The sequence below is a fragment of the Nannospalax galili genome, unplaced genomic scaffold, assembly GCF_000622305.1.
Source record: "Nannospalax galili isolate Female #2095 unplaced genomic scaffold, S.galili_v1.0 scaffold1021, whole genome shotgun sequence".
NCBI classification, from domain to species: Eukaryota; Metazoa; Chordata; class Mammalia; order Rodentia; family Spalacidae; genus Nannospalax; species Nannospalax galili.
Genome location: NW_008344095.1, coordinates 296,902 through 304,624, shown reverse-complemented (window position 1 = coordinate 304,624; position 7,723 = coordinate 296,902).

Genomic DNA, 7,723 nt, shown 5'->3' with positions numbered 1-7,723 from the left:
ACTCCTGCCTCCATCCCAGGTGCTGGAATCGCAGGCATGCACTACTATGTCCAGTTTATGCCGTGTTGGAGATGGACCCCAAGGCCTTGTACATGCTAAACAAGTACTGTGCTAACTGAACTACGTCCCTAGCCCAAATTCCATTATTCATCCTTTTTTTATTATTTTTATTTTTTACATGTATGAGTATATTGCCCACATGTAGGTAGGTACACCCGTGTGGTGCAAAGCCACTGGAGTCAGAAGAGGGTGTCGCAGGCATGCACTACTATGTCCAGTTTATGCCGTGTTGGAGATGGACCCCAAGGCCTTGTACATGCTAAACAAGTACTGTGCTAACTGAACTACATCCCTAGCCCAAATTCCATTATTCATCCTTTTTTTTATTATTTTTATTTTTTACGTGTATGAGTATATTGCCCACATGTAGGTAGGTACACCCGTGTGGTGCAAAGCCACTGGAGTCAGAAGAGGGTGTCGGGCTCCTCTGGAACTGGAGTTAAGAATGGTTGTTAGCCTCCAGGTGGGTACTGGGAATAAAACCTTGATCCTTTGGGAGAGCAGCCAGTGCTCTTAACCACTGAGTCCTCTCCAGCCTGATAGAGAGGTAGTTTTTAAGGAATTAGCTCACACAAATTGTAGGACAGTGTGGTAGGTTGGAGCCCCAGAATAATCACAGTTCAAGTCCAAAGGCAGTTTGCATCAGAAGTCCTTTTTCCTGGGAAGACACCAGCTTTTTCTTTTTTCTTAATAAATTCAACTGATTGGATGAGGCTCACTTATATTATGTAGGATAAACTGCTGTACTTGGTCTACTGATTTAAATGTTAATGTGATCACAAGTAAGGATGTGGGGAGGTGAGGGGACAGGATGGGGCGGGGGACGGGGGGAACCACAGTGCTTCCAAATGGGTGCTTGTTCAAATATCTGGGTATTGCGTCTTAGCCAATTTGACATATAAAAAATTATCACATACACTTTGAGACAGTTAGATGGAGAACACAATTGATAACTTATTGGCCTTAGTTTATCCCAAAATGCCTCACAGACAATAAATGTTCAGTAAACATTTGTTGAATCACCAAATTGGAAATTGTATTAGCTGTACTTACTGTCAGTAAGGAGATAAAAAGGTAATTTACTTACTGTGTTTATTTTAAAATATATATGGTACTTGAAAGTAGCCTTCACATATTTTAGTAAACAAAAAATGGACAATCTAGGTATTTCTGAGCTGGATGTGGTGGCTTGTGTGTAACCTCAGCAGTCAAAAGTTTGAGCTAGGAGGATTGCTACAAGTTTGAGGACAGCCTGGTCTACATAATGAGTTCCAGGGCAGCCTGGGCTACAGAGTGAGACCTCACCTAAAAAAATTGTTTTAATATTACAAGCAATAGCAGCTGCTAGCATTTGTAGTCTTTTTATAGCTTACATACTTCATTTGCTTTTCTCCATTTAGTCCAGATAAAAGAAGTGTCATTAGCACCATCATCCCTAACTTCTAGATAAGAACATTGACCTGTATAGACACACAGTTAAAGAGGAACAGAGCTAACACTTAAAACCAAGCAAGAATGAAAGTCAAAACAGTTAACACTGGGTATAAATTTGAAGCCAACCAGTTGGAACCAACCCCAGCTTTCGTGCCATATGTGTAATGGATATGAGCCTAAATCCAGCTATTATCCTAAGTAGTATTTTGGGAGCTACAAATGTAGCTCAGTTCATAGAGTGCTTACCAAAGTGCATGAAGCCTTGGATTTGATCCCCAGTACCACATAAAGCAAGGTATGGTGATGCATGCCTGTATTCCCAGCACTTGGGAGGTAGAGGCAGGAGAATCAGGAGTTCAAGGTTATCTTTGATGACTTAGTAGTTTAAGTACAACCTAGGCTACCTGAGACCCTTTCTGGATAATTAATTAATTATAATCTATTTATAAAAAAGAATAAATAAATAAATAAATACATAAATAAATTAGTGGTGTCTATCCTAAACACTACAGGCACATCTTTTCCTTCTCAATCAATAATATGATACCAGGGCTAAGGTGATAGCTAAGTTGGTAAAGTGTTTGCTGTTCAAGAATGAAGCACCATGTAAAAGGTCATGCATGCTGTATGCCTGCCATCCCAATATTGTGGAAGTGGGGACAGAAGGATCCCTGGCGCTTGCTGACCAGTTAGCCCAGCAAAATTGGTGAACTCTAGGTTGAGTGAGAGACCCTTTATTAAAAAATAAGATGGAGAGTGATTGAGGAAGGCACCTAATGCCAACCTCTGGTCTCCATATGTATGTGCACACATGTACATGTGCATGCAAATGCATACATGCATGCACAAAAATAAAAATAAATAAATACGATCTAAGATTCTTGAAGGTCATTGCTGATCTTACTGGAATTTACATAAGCTCCAACCTCAGACCAACCTTGCGGTTCTGGTGACAAGGTCTGTCCCAAGAGTTTTTCCTTTAAGGAGTCTTTTCTTCTATACTTATCCTGGCATCAATAGGCACCAAAGAAATCAGTTGAAAGACAAGAGTCAATTCATCCATTGTATGCTTTTACTATTGCACTATTCATCTTATTTTTACTAGAATGACTGTGTTGACAGGTTATTTTGACCTCTAGTAGACACAGCTTTAAGCAGGAAGTTGGTATGGGTGGATAGAGTGCTGTCACCATGACAGCTAATTGCTGGTTGGAGGACAGTCAAATCAAGGGACTATTTATGACTTTAACATGCACTAATTAAAGTTTTCCTTGTGTACAGACTTCCCAAGTGTCCATCACTGTCTACTACCCAATGGTAGCCTTAACCTTAATCTGTCTACTCAAAAACACATTTCTTTTTCATTCCCTAGGTGACTGCATCATTAATTAACACACTCAATAATTTCACGTAACCATCATTTCTTCAGAACTTACTAAGTACCATGGTCAGCTGTGCAATATAATACAACTTCCTGTGATATCTACCAGTACCCAGTAGCCTGCCCCAGTCTCCCAGAGTCTGCTTATTTCCTTCACTCCTGTGCACAGTTACCAGGGTGAAAGGCCATAGATCTCCTTGGGGAAGAGATACGCACATGGATGATCCATCCATGCATCTCATCCTCCCTAGCCTCTGATCTTCATTAATACAAGGGGGGTTGGGGAGCTCTAGTTTGCTCATTGTGGCCGTTTTCTGATTCATTTTTCAGCCAACTTAGTTGGTCTTTTTCAACTTCTCAAGTTACATTAAATACAGAATTTCTGCTTATTGGGATTGTCTTAGCTACTTTTCTGTTGCTCTGATAAAATACTCTGACAAAAGCTGCTTAAGGGAGAAGGTTTATTTTGGCTTGCAGTTGCCCAGGAATACAGTTCATCAGGGTGAAGAAGGGAAGGAAGGCGACAAGGGAAACACGATGGCAGAAGCAGGGGCCAGGCTGGCCTCATTGGATCCACACTCAGGAAGCAAAGAGTAAGCGGGAAATGGGGCTGCACTACAAAGCCTTAAGGCCCACCTACAGTGACCCACTTCATCCAGTAAGACTCCCCCTCCCAAATGTTCCACAACCTTCCTAAGCCCTGCTACGGGCTGGAGACCAAGTGTTCAAATGTAGGAGCCCAGGGTGGACATTTCTTGTTCAAACCACAGCAGGCCCCGGAGCAGTAAATTCAGCATCATTTTTCTTTCATAGGTACTTGAAATGCTAACTGTTCCTTTGTGTTTGTCACTTGCACGGTTATTTCACATCCCATAGATGGTCCTTGAATTTCTTCTTGTATAAATTAGAAAACTCAAGTCTTATAGCCATGAAAAGAAGGCCTAGCCTCATACCACAGCCTTCACACCACATCCCTTCTTCCCTAGAGGACACCTCTACCTCCCTGAGCACAAAGCCTTCCTTAGTCATTTAAACCAGAAGGAGGTCAATTTACCCGAAACTCTCTAATCTTGCTCCTCCTTCTCCAAGAGTGATACAGATTACCAACTACTAGGTTCCATTTATCATTTCTTGCTAAAGATAAAAGCTATACAAAAGGAACTTAAATGTCTGAATTGGGTTAAAATGATCCTTTAGGCAACTTCACTGTCTTCACAGTTTTGCTGACTTCTCATATAAATCTTTTTCCTTGGCCCAATAACTGGTCCATGACTCATTGGCTCTTTTTTTTTTTTTTAAAAAAAAAAAAAGAAGTTTTAAAAAAGACTAAAGAAATAAAACGAACAACCCCTGCCCCCCGCAGGTATTTACTTTTTTTTTTTTTTTTTTTTTTTTTTTTTTAAAAAAAAAAAAAAAGTTTTTGTTTTGTTTTTTGAAACAGGGTCTCCCCTGTAGCCCCAGGTGGCCTATGGAGACCAGGTTGGCCTCCGTCTCACAGAGACTCTGCCTCTCTCTGCCTCCCAAGTTCTGGGGTTAAAGGTGTACATCATCACACTTGCTCATGGCCCTTTTCAAGTGGTTAGTAAGTAGACTTGGTCTTATCAATAACTGGTTTGGAGTACTGCATACCTTGTAGGTGATACTTAGTACTGTACCTTAAGACTCTGTGGGGACTTGAGTCTAGTTGTAGGTCTAGAAGCAAAGAAGCATGGGAGGGCTGGGTCCTGCTTTGTATAGCGACTAACTCAAGGTAGGCCATTACAATTTCCTCAGACAATGTAGGGCTAATAGCCTTGGACATAGGTGGAAAGGCCCTACACCTTTGGGTGTTGATTTCTTAGAAAATATTTGATTACGGAGGCTGAGGAAGAAATTCTATCTGCAGCTAGAATGCTGGAGACCTAGGAGAGCTGGAGGTGCAGTTCTAGTCCAAGTTCAAAGGTCTCAGAATCAAGAGAGACTAAATGGTATGCTATGTTATGTTGTAGTGTATGTTGCATTGTATTGTGTTATACTGTGTTGTGTTTTCTTGTGCTGTGTTGTGCTATGTTGTGTTGTGCTGTGTTGTATTGTACTGTGTTGTGTTGTATCCTGTTGTATTCTGTTATGTTGAGCTGTGTTGCATTATATGTGCTGTGTCATAACATGTAGTGTTCTATTGTGTTGTATCTTATTGTGTTGTGTGGAAGGAATTACATAACTTTCTGCAAGTGTATTGTATCAGTACAAGTTTAAAAATACAATTTATGCTCACCTCTCTCTGCTTCCCTGGGCCTGCAGGACCTGCCACAGGCCTCTCTCCTACCCACAGGCCTCTCTCTGGGGTAAGTCCATTGTGCCCTCTGCACCTTGACTCCCCCAGCCTCATTCACCCTCCCATCTCGACCGCCCATTCTCTCCAACAAGTTTGGGCCCTGCCCCATTCCTTGTCTTGGGGCGCCAGACACCTGGGGAACCAATACTACTCCCAGATCCTTTGCATCCAGACCAACTTAGTGCCTTCTCTTGGGCCCCAGGAGCCCTGCTTCTGGGCCTGGCCCCATGCTCAACTCCCTCTGCTTCTCTGGGCCTGCACCACCCCTCAGCCTATTTCTGGGACGCTGGGGCAGATCTTTACTCTTCTTGATCCTTTGCATCCGGACCAACCCAGCTCCTCAGTGCAGTCCCCAGGAGTCCTTGGGGCCTCTTCCCACCCCATCTGCCTTCGCATCTCTGGGTGGCACAGCCACCAGCTGCCCTAGACCAGCATCTTTCCTGGTCCAGGCTCTCAGGCCAATCCAACCCCCAAATTCCTGAGGCCAAAATCAGTCCTGGAGGGATCCAGACCTTAGGAGAAAGCCTGAAAACACCTGACCCTCATCTGAATTGGGCCTCTGTGGGAACTCCTGAAGACAAAAGCAATGCACCCACTCCAATATAAAATCAAAGAGAACTGGAAGCTTAGATGAACCAGCTTTTCATGCCCCAAAAGTAAACCACAAAGGCATATAAAGTTTACAAAAAGAAACAGATCTAAACTTGAAGGCTTGAGTCTCACAGAAACTACAAAAGAAATTACATGTCAATCACATGTCAAAATCACAGAGAAGAAATAATAACATGAAAAACCAAAATAATATATCCCCAACAAATACCAGTAGTCCTCTAGAGGAGTACACACATAAATGTGCACACAAAATGGAAAGCATTTACAGACAACCCCCCCCAAGCCACCACCCACAGTGCCTGAGTTTGGGAACCCCAGAACTTGAGGGCCAGCAGGCACCTTGAAAGAAGCGAAGTAAATGCCAGGTGTGGTGGCATGTGCCTTTAATCCCAGCCCTTGGGAGTCAGAGGCAGGTGGATCTCTGTGACTTCAAGGCCAGCCTGGTCTACATAGTGAGTTCCAGGACAGCTGGGGAACTGTCTCAAAAAGACCACATTGTGTGACACCATAAAAAGACCAAACTTACAAATCATAGGCATACAGGAAAAGGAATCCCAAGTTAATGGCATGGACCAGATCTTCAACAGAAGTGTGAAAGAAAATTTCACAAAATTAAAGACAGACATGCCCATCCAAATACAAGAAGCATATATAACACCAATCAGACAAGACCAGAAAAGAAACTCTCCCTGGCATATTATAGTAAAAACATTAAGCGTACAGAACAGAGACAAGACAGAAAGCTCCAAAAGAGAAACAACAAGTCACATATAAAAGAAAGCCCATTAGGATTACAGCTGACTTTTCAGTGCAGTCTATGAAAGCCAGAAGAGCCCGGACCAAAGTATTCCCAGTTTTAAATGACCATAGATACAAACCCAGATTACTATACCAAGCCAAAATATCTATTATAGTCGAAGGGGAAAGAAAAATATTCCATGCCATAAATAGGCTGAAGGCATTCATGTCCACAAAACGAGCCCTTCAGAGAGTTCTGGAAACAATACAAAGAGCTGAAGAAAGGAATGACTGTACCCAAAGGGTTGCAGCAAGAAATTCAATGAAGCCATAACTGTGGAAAAGTACCGCTATATCATAAATGTAAACAGAAATAAAAATGATAGGATTCAATACTCATCTTTCATTAATAACTTTAAATATTAACTGACTGAACTCCCCAGTCAAAAGAGGATTCAATACAAATCTTTCATCAATACTTTAAATATTAATGGACTGAACTCCCCAGTCAAAAGACACAGACTAGGTGAAAGGATAAAGAAACAAAACCCATCTTTTCATTGTCTGGAAGAAACTCATCTCACTTTCAAGGACAGGCACTATCTTAAGGTGAAAGGATGGAAAAAACATATACCAAGCAAATGGTACTAAGATAAAAGCAGGCATAGCAATTCTAATATCTGACAAAATAGACATTAAACTAAAACTAATCAGAAGAGACAAAGAGGGCCACTTCTCTCTGATCAATCTAGAAATGAATCAAGAAGATATTACAACCATGACCATACATTCACCAAACTCTGGTGCACCCAACTACATAAAAACAATACTACAGGACCTTAAGACCCAGATTAACCCCAACTCATTAACAGTAGGTGACTCCAATACCTCACTGTCTCCATTAGATAGGTCAACAGGGCAGACAGTTAACAGAGAGACATCAGAATTAAACAATACCATATATCAAATGGACTTAACAGACATCTACCGAGTATTCCACCCAAGCACTAAAGGACATAATTTCTACTCAGCACCCCATGGAACTGTCTCCAAAACCAACCATATATTGTGGCACAAAACAAACCTTAACAAAAGAAAAAGATTGAAATAATTCCATGCATTCTATCAGACCACAATGCAATAAAGCTTACAATCAACACTGGAAGAAGCCCTAATCACCACAT